This window comes from Sapajus apella, unplaced genomic scaffold (assembly GCF_009761245.1).
Source record: "Sapajus apella isolate SASKATOON/1434 unplaced genomic scaffold, GSC_monkey_1.0 scaffold12, whole genome shotgun sequence".
NCBI classification, from domain to species: Eukaryota; Metazoa; Chordata; class Mammalia; order Primates; family Cebidae; genus Sapajus; species Sapajus apella.
The window spans coordinates 12,396,666-12,408,155 of record NW_022436952.1 but is presented as its reverse complement, the minus strand read 5'-3'; the positions used below and the strand labels follow the sequence as shown (position 1 = coordinate 12,408,155).

The 11,490-nt window shown below is 36.7% G+C and overlaps 1 long non-coding RNA gene across 1 annotated transcript; it reads left to right on the top strand.

Moving 5' to 3' along the window:
- The first annotated feature begins 1,141 nt into the window (after positions 1 to 1,141).
- On the top strand, positions 1,142 to 10,043 carry LOC116552639. Its single transcript, XR_004269475.1, has 3 exons — positions 1,142 to 1,445; positions 2,013 to 2,014; positions 10,031 to 10,043. It is a non-coding gene; the product is annotated as an uncharacterized LOC116552639 (long non-coding RNA).
- The last annotated feature ends 1,447 nt before the right edge of the window (positions 10,044 to 11,490 follow it).

The following is an 11,490-nucleotide window of genomic DNA, read 5'->3' as shown; positions in this document are numbered from 1 at the left end:
TTGTAAATTAAAAGAATAATATGACATAACTAAGCAAAGTTCTTTATAAGAAGGTGAGGATGACATTAAAAATAATTAACATATTAATTAAAAGCAAAACAGAGAAGTAAAACCTAGTCATCATTTAGAACAGTGCCAGTCCCTGGTTAGTCATATGCAAAAAATTGAAACTGGATCTCTTCCTTACTCCTTATACAAAAATTAACTCAAGATGGATTAAAGAATTAAATGTAAAACACAAAACTATAAAAACTCCAGGAGAAAGTCAAGGCAATACAATTTAGGACATAGGCACAACCAAAGTTTTATTGATGAGAACATCAAAAGCAATTACAATAAAAGCAAAAATCGACAAATGGGATCTAATTAAAGAGCTACTGCACAGCAAAGAAACTATCAACAGAATAAACAATGTACAGAATGGGAGAAATTTCTGCATTGAACCCACCTGACAAAGATCTAATATCTAGCCTATAAGAAATCTAAGCAAATGGATACAAAAAAAAACAACTTATTAAAAAGTGGGCAAAGAACATGAACAGACACGTCTCAAAAGAGTGGAGAAAAAGAAATACTTTTACACTGTTGAGAGTGTAAATTATTTCAACCATTGTGAACAACAGTGGTTTGGAGAAAAACTTTTATACTGTTGATGAGAGTGTAAATTAGTTCAACCATTGTGGAAAACAGTGTGGCAATTCCTCAAAGCCCTGGAGGCAAGCCAGGCATGGTGGATCATGCCTGCAATCCCAGCACTTTGAGAGTCAGAGGCTGGTGGATCACCTGAGGTCAGGGGTTTGAGACCAGCCTGGCCAACATCATGAAACCCTGTCTTTACTAAAAATACAAAAATTAGCTGGGTGTGGTGGTGCATGCTTGTAGTCTCAGATACTCAGAAGGCTGAGGTAGGAGGATTGCTTGAACCTGGATGGCAGAGGTTGCAGTGAGCCAAGATCACACCACTGCACTCCAGCCTGGGTGAGAAGGTGAGACTCAAAATTAAACAAACAAAAAAAGACCTAGAGGCAGAAATATCATTTGACCCAGCAATCTCATTACTGAGTATATACCCAAAGGAATATAAATAATTATGTTATAAAGATACATGCACACATATGTTCATTGCAGCACTATTCACAATAGCAAAGACATGGAATCAACTTAAATGTCCATCAATGATTGACTAGATAAAGAAAATGTCATGCATATACACCATGGCATCCTATGTAATCATAAAAAGAATTAGATCATGTTTTTGCAGGGACATGGATGGATTTAGAAGCCATTGTCCTCAGTGAACTAATGCAGGAACAGAAAACGAAACACTGCATGTTCTCACTTACAAGTAGGAGATGTATTATGAGAACACATGGACACATGGGGGAGAACAACACACACTGGGGGCTGCTGGAGGGGGTATTGGGGTAGATAGAGCATCAGGAAGAGTAGCTAATGGACTCTGGGCTTAACACTTAGGTGATGGGATTATCTGTGCAGCAAACCACCATGGCACACATTTACCTATGTAACAAACCTGCACATCCTGCACATGTACCCCTGAACTTAAATGCTGAAAAAAAAAAAAAAAAGCAATGCCAGTCTCATGTTTAATATGAAACACTGGAAACATTCTTCTTAAATTTCAGAACAAAGCAATGATGTTTATGATCACTTTTAACCTTGATGTGGAAGAACTGTCTAATTTTACTGGATAAGGAAAAGAATAGATGTTAACAGTAGTAAAGAGGAAGCAATGGTTTTATTTGTCGCTGACAAAACCAAAGAGAATTAACTACAAACGATTTAAAATAATAAGAATATTAAGTATATGACTACTTTTAAAATTAATATATGGAAAAATTACTTGTCTATAAACAAACATAGTTTACACTTGGAGAAGTGAACCTTCCAGTTTTTAGTGACTGAAACTGCCTTCTTGGCCAGGTGTAGTGGCTTATGCCTGTAATCCCAGCACTTTGGGAGGCCAAGGTGGGCCAATCACTTGAGGTCAGGAGTTGGAGACCAGTCTGGCCAATATGGTAAAACCCTGTCTTAGCTACTCGGGAGGCTGAGGTAGGAAAATTGCTTGAACCCGGGAGGTGAAGGTTGCAGTGAACCAAAATCATGCCTCTGCACTCCAGCTTGGACAACAGAGCAATACTCTGTCTCAAAAAAAAAGAAAAAAAAAGAAAGAAAGAAAGAAAAAGAAACAAACTGTTTTCTGCTTCTTGGCCTGGGAGGGTGGAATGGAGACATTTTGGAATATGCCTTCTTTGCCTCTTATCTAAACATTCAAGAGGATCTTCTTGGTTGCACAAATTAAAGCAAGAATCCCTTACCTTTGAGGAAGACTGCAGCATGAATCTTTGTGGCCTAGCAAAGGTGTCTGTAAATGCTGCTCCATATCAAGAACTGGTCAATGGTAAGAAACAGTGCATTTGCACAGGAGTCAGGTAATCTCATGGGAGGACTCCAGCTATCTTGAGAACCACCCTTCCAAATCATTTTCTTTTGAAGGCACCTCCCTGAAGTCTACAATCCCCACCACCTCAGCCTCCCAAAGTGCTGGGATTACAGGCGTGAGCCACCGTGCCCACCAAACCCAAGCTCTTTTGATTTAGATATATTAGTGCCTCTTTGATGGAGTTGGATTGTTGTGAATTACTGCAGAAAATGACACTCCAGCCCAACATGAGTACACCTTTTGAGAAAAGAGTAAGGACCAGAGATCAGGGTATGATACCAATGTTTAGACTGTAAGCTCAAAAAGAAAGGCTGGTTTCAGTACAACCCCTGCTGAGACTAAAGACCCTATGATAACCCAGTCATCAGGTAACAGTGGCCCTGCTTTGAGATAAACAACTAAGGCTGTGAATGTTGATGCAAACTTGGAGCTCAATCTTGGGATCAGCACTTACAGGCTGAGCAGGTATCAGATTACTAGGAAGACACACATCAATAGGACCAGCTTTCAACAAAAGTGCCAAAGCAATGGCAGCAGGGGGCTGATTGTACTCTCCAACTTCCCTCCACTTGGCATCTGAAAGGAAAACAGACCCCTAAGTAAACTGCCTGGATTCTTAGACATTTCAATGGGGAAGCATCAAGAGAGAGATGCAATACTAACTGCCAAATTGGACAACAAGCGCTCAATGATTAGCTTGAAAAATAAGAATTGCGAATTATATTTTTATCCTAAGCGTCTGGTCCTACTGGCTATATAAACAATAACCAGTGAATCCTGCTACATTCAATCAATGGGATATTTATTACAAAGGTGAGGTAAAAGAATAAGGTAGTTTTTGAAGTACAAATCTGGAGGAAATGAGAAGGATATATCAAAGAAGCAAATAAATACATTTTTAGGATGATTCCATTTGTGAAAAGTCTCACCTCATCCCCTTGTATGCACATGTGCTCGCGTGTGCACGCACACACACACACACACACAAACACAAACACACATTTGCTTATTAATAGGATATATGAATATATTTATTTTTCCAAACTGTTTCCCATGGTTATTTCCTAAGGAACAAAAATAAAAGAGCAAATAGGAATTTTATTTTTTAATCATCTATATTTCTAGGCTATTTGTATTCCTGAATAATAGCATGTATTATTTTTATAATGCAATAAATATATATTATTAAATATAAATATATTTTATGTATAAAACAGATATTTAAAGATGCATATTTATTTAAAGATATATATATATGTGTATTTTGAAGATATATATTTAAAGATGAGAATGGTCAGGAATGGCAAGTGTTGTACAACTATTATGGAAGCTTAGTAATACAAAGCTTTCATTATATTTTGCAGAATAAAGGTCTTATTAAAGGTTATGGTCTCCTAGTAGAAAAATACACTCAGTTTAACTATTGTGACTGTGCTTATCAGAATTTAATGGGTATTTATTCATTTAATTCAACAAATAAAGGATTTATAAATACTAAAATTATTGAATTGCATACGTGTCCAATATTATTTAGAGAGAAATAACTCTACGAGATTTCAGAAAGAAAGGTTCATGCTTACTTTAAAGATTATTTCAGATCATGGAGGAGCATGTCCAAGTGAATTTGATGGGTTTTCTTAATAATTAGGGTAGCCAACAAAGAGGTTGACAGAATAGACCTTTGAGGAGAAGTAATTCTGATAGTCAATTAACAGTGGCTTGAATCCTTTTAGATCCTGTGAAATAAGTACAGCAAAAATCCTGTCCCAATAGTTGATAGTGCTTTGAGATGTAAAGAGCATTAAAGATTGTTGTTGACTATGTTTTTTGTGGCAATGGGAAGAATTTTAAGCAAATGAAATTGTGCTTAGGTATTTAATTTCCTTTGAGTCAGAAGTCACAAGTCAGACTTCCCACTAAGAATCAGTCTTTGTAGGAAGACTGATTGCTTTCACCTAAGACCTTTAGTCCTGGTAGATCGCATTAAGAGATGTAGATACAGCAGATTCTTGTTATTCATGGTAATGTTCATAAAGTTGTTATGGACACTGAATTAGAGAATCATGAATCATTGCTCCTTGGGGAAATATGAGGTCATGTTTCCGCAAGCCTCTGGCCAAGTTTTAGTCAACTGATCAATACAAACCTGGTTTCATGTTTAAAGACACCTTATTTAATATATATTGTTGATTTACTTAGATTGAAATCATGATCGATAGCACTATAATTCATGCCTCAATGAAGCTTAACTAATGTTAAGCTTGCCACCATAAAAATACAGAAACATGAATCTCTAAGTACAAATATTTTATTTGTGAATAATATACGAGAAATGGGATTGCAGTCCAGGACAGAGATCTAGACCAGGATGGCCTCTGGTATGTCTGGAGAACAAAGGAAAAGGTGAGGGTTTTATAGGGGAAAGAGCAGTTTGTGCAAATTATTTCGAAAGAAATTTAGTTGGCCCTGAAAACGTCTTACAAGAGCTGGTGAGTTGTGAGTGGTGGGTTTCAGCAGTTGGTAAGCAGGAGAGGTAATCTTGTAGTTATGGCTAGGTTCCTGCAGTTTGTGAATGGGCTTGCGAGATGTTTATTAGGCAAGTGTTCTTGTATAAGTGGCTGGCTGTTCTTATGCTACTAGCTGTCCTAGCCGACTCAGTAAGCTGTAGTTTGAAAACATTTCTTGTGATAGTTTCTGTTATTAGGCAAATTATACATTAGAGCCTTCCCTTCATGGCCTTACTCAGGTTCATTTGCCAGGGTTTGACACAATGACTCCATTTTGAATCTCACAACTTTCACTTATTATTTTCGCCTTAATGCACATCATACCCTTCTTGAGTTTAGGAACGCTAGGCAGCACTTCGTCACTATATTTGGGAGCCTTTCAAAACAGTGAAGTCACCAACACAAAGCACAAAAATGCAAATACATGGAACGAAATATATCAAAAAAAGAACATTTGTTTGTGGGCTAAAACAAGAAGGCAGAGTGTTGCCCTGTAGGACCTTAGCAAGGAACAAACACATTGGGCAACTCTCACTGTACTCTGCATCGCTGTGAATGACCTCAGAAGCACCGAGGCTATTGGTTTGGGGGTTACAAATAAATGTGAACGAGAAGGTATATTTGCAAATATAAAATCTACATACACTGAAGATAGACTGTGTCTTCCAACTAAGGTCTATGGAACAAAATCCAGATAATGGAAATCCATGCTGTCATAATTTTGTCTGAAAATTTAGGAATTTATTTTCCTGTTTTCTTTCCTTTTTCACATTAACTTTAGTCATATTCTCTATATGGTCCCTATTCTTAATATTGCTTTTTTGTATCCTTAGTCATTCTGTGCTATGAGTCCAACACCTGGCTACGTTTTAATTATAATTTGATTTAAAAAACATTAAACCAACATTTGGGTTTGTATACATTTTTTTTGAGAACCACATATCTTCTTTTTCTTCATACCATTTTATTGGAATGAATCTGTTGGTTTCCTGAATAACTGGTGAGCTTTTAGATGGAATATATCATATAGCCAAAAATATAAAATTTAGGAATGCAAAATTTTTATACCTAGGAATAGAAGTTCCAGTCTCTACTAAGAATATGGGGGCCTTTCATGGGAGATAGCTTTTGCAACTGAACTTCCACAAATATGGAACTTGGACAAGGACTAGGAAATAGAAGGTACCTATTCAGAGGCTGCTAACCTCTGGACACCTCCCAAGTCAGCCGTCCTGGTTAAACTCAACTCCAAGCTATTTAGATTTAGATTTACCCAAACATCTCTTTACTATAAATTTTATGCAAAATTAATTTGCTGTGAAATAAATCATTAGTTGATCTTAGATGGCTATTATTTGACTATAGTCAATTGACAAATGTCAATTGACTATAACTTGAAAAAAATAGATGAATTTGTCACCTAAGTAAACTGAATGCCTGCCTTAAGGATTGTGCCTGGTATCATCCAGACTTCATTCAGATTCATCAGTTTTCCTTTACTTAATAAGAGAAAATTATCTTCTTTTTTTAGAATGTTGATTATTAAAAAATCAGAAGACAACAGATGCTGGAGAGGATGTGGAAAAATAGGAACACTTTTATGCTGTAGGTGGGAATGAGTAGTTCAACCATTCTGGAAGACAGTGTGGTGATTCCTCAAGGATTTAGAAATAGAAATTCCACTTGACCCAGCAATCCCATTTCTGGGTATATACCCAAAGGATTACAATCATTCTATTATAGAGACACATACACACATATGTTTATTTTGGCACTGTTTACAATAGCAAAGACTTGGAACCAACCCAAATGCCCATCAATGATAGAATGGATAAAGAAAATGTGGCACATATACACCATGGAATACTATGAAGCCATAAAAAAGGATGAGTTCATGTCCTTTGCAGGGACATGGATGAAACTGGAAACCATCATTCTCAGCAAACTGACACAAGAACAGAAAACCAAATACCAGATGTTCTCACTCATATGTGGGAGTTGAACAATGAGAACACATAGACACAGGAAGAAGAACATCACACACTGAGGTCTGTTGGGGAATCAGGGAGCTAGGGGAAGGATAGCAGGGGGTGGGGCAATTGCAGAGGGATGACGTTAGGAGAAATACCTATTGTAGTTTAAGGTGGGGTGATGGATGCAGTAAACCACCATGGCATGTGTATACTTATGTTACAAACCTGCACGACCTGCATATGTACCCCAGAACTTAAAGTGTAATGAAAAAAATAAAAAACCAAAAATAACCCCAAAAAACTCCTAGGCCTTGATCTGAGGATTGAAACTTTAATCACTCAAAGAGAATTTTGTATAGCTTTGTTCTTTCCTCAAGCATCTTCACTTCATCCTTCGTAAGTGTCCTAGAAAGCAGTGGACTCTTACCTGCCAATATGCAAAAAATAGCTGGGAACAAGAAAATGACACCTAGACTCTAGAACTCCTGGCTAGATAGGTCCAGAAATTGGACAGATGGTAGTTTAGAACAGATCTCTTAGGATATAATTTGGACTCTCTTGGGGGAACATATGCTATTTTAAAGGAAGAATGCTTTGCTTATTTCTCATTAAATCTCTTTGGGATCTTTAGGACAGGCATACCTCATTTTATTGCTCTTCACTTTATTGCACTCTGCAGATATATTTTGGTTCAATTTTTAGCCTTTTGTAATTTATTCTTCATTATTAATTGTCTGTGATGCTAACTCTCCAACTATGCTCTGAGCTCCTAAAAGGAAATGATAAAACTTCCACTCTCTGTGCCTGAAAGAGTACATGGTACAGAATTATGGCTTAGAAAATGTAATTTCACTTGAATGACTGCATTGATCCATTTTCTAGAAGAAACTTAAGGAACCATTCAAATGTGTAAAGGTTATTCTCTAGTTATGTAACATGAGCTCTAGCTATACAAAAGAACATTTTTATATGACAACCGTATAGGAAGAAGTTCCTGCAGAGTAATCGTATTCTAGTTAAGAAAACAAAGGCAATTGAAAGAGAAGATGTTCAGAAGGAAAAATGAATCAGTATGGTTCCGACAGTTGGTCCCATCAAGCTAATCAAATCCAAGAATCCCTAGACAATCACCTAACAGACCAAATCCAGCTTTGCTCATTTGTTTACATACTGTCTTTGTTGCTTTTGTGCCACAGTGGCAGAGATGAAGAGTTGCAATAGAGATCCTACGGCCTGCAAAGGTAAAAATAATAATTATCTTGTTCTTTACAAAAAAAGTTTGCCAACTCCTTTCTTGAGCACTGATCAAAAAGAGTAGTTGTGACAAATAAATACCTTATCTAATCCAAGAGCTTCATTAGAGAAGGAGTTCTTCAGTGCCCTCCCACCAAAGACAAAAAACATTTCTGTAGTCAAGAAAGTCAGATTTATCGGCTCATTGCTCCAAGGGAAATAAAAACCATGGGGAACTACTAGGGGTTTCAGAAAGAGACTGTTAGGAGGGATTTGTTACCGTATTTGTGCTTTTTTTTTTTTTTTAGGTAATTTGGGGGAGTGTTTAAAACAGTGTAGTTTTGCTCTGCACTGTGTGCTGCCACAAAGTGGGAAAAATTATATAATCCTTAGTAATTTTTGTCTATATAGCAGAGAAATGGAGCAGAGTTAAACCATAGGTAAAGAAGCAGCCGTCACTCAAATTAGCTGAGTGAGGGAGATATTTGATCATTGCTGTAGTTTGAACAGTGTCCTTGTTTTTGTCTGTGGAGTGATATTGTTTTGTCTTGCTCCACTGTGGTCACAGAATGAGTGATCTTGTCTGATATTGGGTTCTGTGAAGTTATGTTCCACAAGAGAGCATCACAGTCCAGATGTTACTGCCAGGCTAGCTTAGCTGACAGTAGTTGAAGACTGATTTTCCTCTCTCTCACAGTGTCATACTCTCTGCCTTTGGCTACCGTTCTCCACTTTCTTCACCTCTGCCCTCGTTTTCCCACAGACCAATGGGTCACTTGATTTAGCAAACTGGATAAATTTAGAGTAATATCCCAACAGAGGCTCAAGTAGATGGACTTAACACATGGCTATCCCTTCACTTAAATTAGGGAGGAAGCTTCACTATAGCCCTTAGAAAGAGTAGGAACTTTGGAAGCATATAGATCTGAGTTTAATTCCAAGTTCCACCATTTTAAATTATGAAAAATCTCAGAATCAAAGCCCTAATTTTCTTATATGTAAAACAATAAAGTTTTTATAAAAATTACATAACATTATGTTTGTAGAAACACAAAGTAGAGTATTTGTCACATAGGAAAGTTTCAACAAATGATAGCTATTACTAATAACAAACAATGACAGACATTCCTGTATCAAATATTTCATTTTAATGAACATGAATCATACACTGCCAATAAATATGATATTGTTAATTCATGGAGGACAAGTTTATCTTTTTATGTGGTAGACTATTCAGTAACCTAGAAAAACATTGTACATTAGCTTATGGTGCATGCTCTATTGTCATGAAAATAAATTATCTTCAAATGGCTATCAACTCTTTGACTATTGAAATGATTAGTTATCTGTTTTTATATTCTTATCAGTTATTTTTGTTTCTTCTTTCTTCTTATAAGAAGAAACAAACTATGAGTATGTTTGATACTCATAGTCTATGGCTACTTTTATCAGATGGTTGAATTTTTTATCTAATTACCAAATCTGAACAAATAGAGAACTTGATTTGTTCTTTCCAAAAAGTCTCTATAGTAACATATTGACAAGAAGAAACATATTATCAGACTATTTGGCTCCTACTTTGTAGCTTATGTTGTCATATTGAAAAATGATAGAAAAATAAAATCACAATCTTTAAAAAATTATAGGACAAAGAAGAGCTAATCTTGACTGGAAGCTGCAGAAATCAGGTAGATTGAGCCAACATAAGAGGTGTACTGTGAGCCATCTGGTTCCCACTGAATTGTTCTTAGAGCTAGCAAATATGTTATAAGCCATTAAAATCTCTTTAGTTGGCCATACATAAATTACAACCCTAATTAGTTGGTTCAGTTTTGATATGGGTGGTTTATGAGGCATCAGAAAGAAAAAAAAACCCAGCTCCTGCCTGACTTCAGAATGAGTTCATATTAGAATACTGGCAGCAGGGCAAATATCTCAATTACACATTCTGGTAATATCAGAAGAATATGGCATAAATTCCATATGGTGTATGAGTAGGCCAAGGAGTTTATGGTGGCATTAGAACACGTGGAAACCCAGAGGTCTGTGACAGTCCTACTGGAGTCCTGGTACTTTACCAAGTGCTCAATGACAGATGGAGTGTAAAATAAATATTGCTTGTGTATTTTTCTTAATGATTTGACATAGGGTATGGTTACTATCTTTTTAACACAATGAAATATGGCTAAGAGTTGAAAAAATAAAATGTAAAACATGCTTATAAATATCTATTCAAGTTCAGAGAGGTTACAGGACACACATTTTTAATGGCTTAAAATTTAGGGTAGAAAGGAGCATCATTCTAGAAATGTGACATTTCTAAAATAATAAATGAGAAAGAAAATAATTTTATTTTCCCCCAAAATAGCACTTGTGTTAAATTCCAGGGTTTAAGATTGAAAAAGCAAATTTCCTCATGTAAGGCTCATAGTTGATGGCAGAGACATAACTAAACAGACACAAATGTTTGTGAGAATACTAAGACTGAACTATATATAAGGCAGGACAGAAACATAGAAAAGGCAGTGATAATTTGTGAAAGACTTGTCAGAAAAGTGGATTCTATTGGGACCTCAGCAAAATCCCCTTTACCAGCTGGTCCACGCAAGTCCTGCCTGTTGTAAGTACTGATTGATGACAATTTTTAACTCCCCCTTCTCTGGAGACTTATCTTTGTCAACTGGCAAGCTGCCTCCGTGGTACACTCTCTATTTTCCCTGTAGGGGAGAAACGATTTCTTTTTTCTCACAGATTCTTTGGCTTATGGTTGAGGCTCTTACAACAAAAGGCAGATTAACAAGAGAAAAGCATTCAAGATCATTTAATAAGTTTATGTGACATAGGAGTCTTCAGAAATGAATACCCAAAGTAACAGAAACCTATGTATAAGTTTGATGAAGATGTGGATAGTTGCAAGAAGTATTATTGGAGAAAAAGGTGTACAATCAAACTGTGGTGAACTGAGACCATCCTTCTCTGTGTCCTTGTGTCTTCAGAGATAAAGATACTCCTTTTCTCCAGGTCGAGGGATGGTACCTCTTGAATGAGGGTCTTATGACTTGCTTCAGAGGGAGTTCAGAAAAGTCCTTTATAGGTCTTAAGGCCTGGTTCAAGGGGCAGGGGCAGGGGCAGGAGCAGGAGAAGGTCAGAGAGTGACCTTCTGGCTTCTGCCATTTGCTTAAATGCCAAGGAGCTGTATTTTATGGTAGCATGTCCTGAACCCATCACTTTTTGGATCTTGCTCAATAACTGGCTGGCACTAGTAAAAGACCAATTCCTCTTCCCTCAAGGTGAGATGCACTCTGGGGCACAA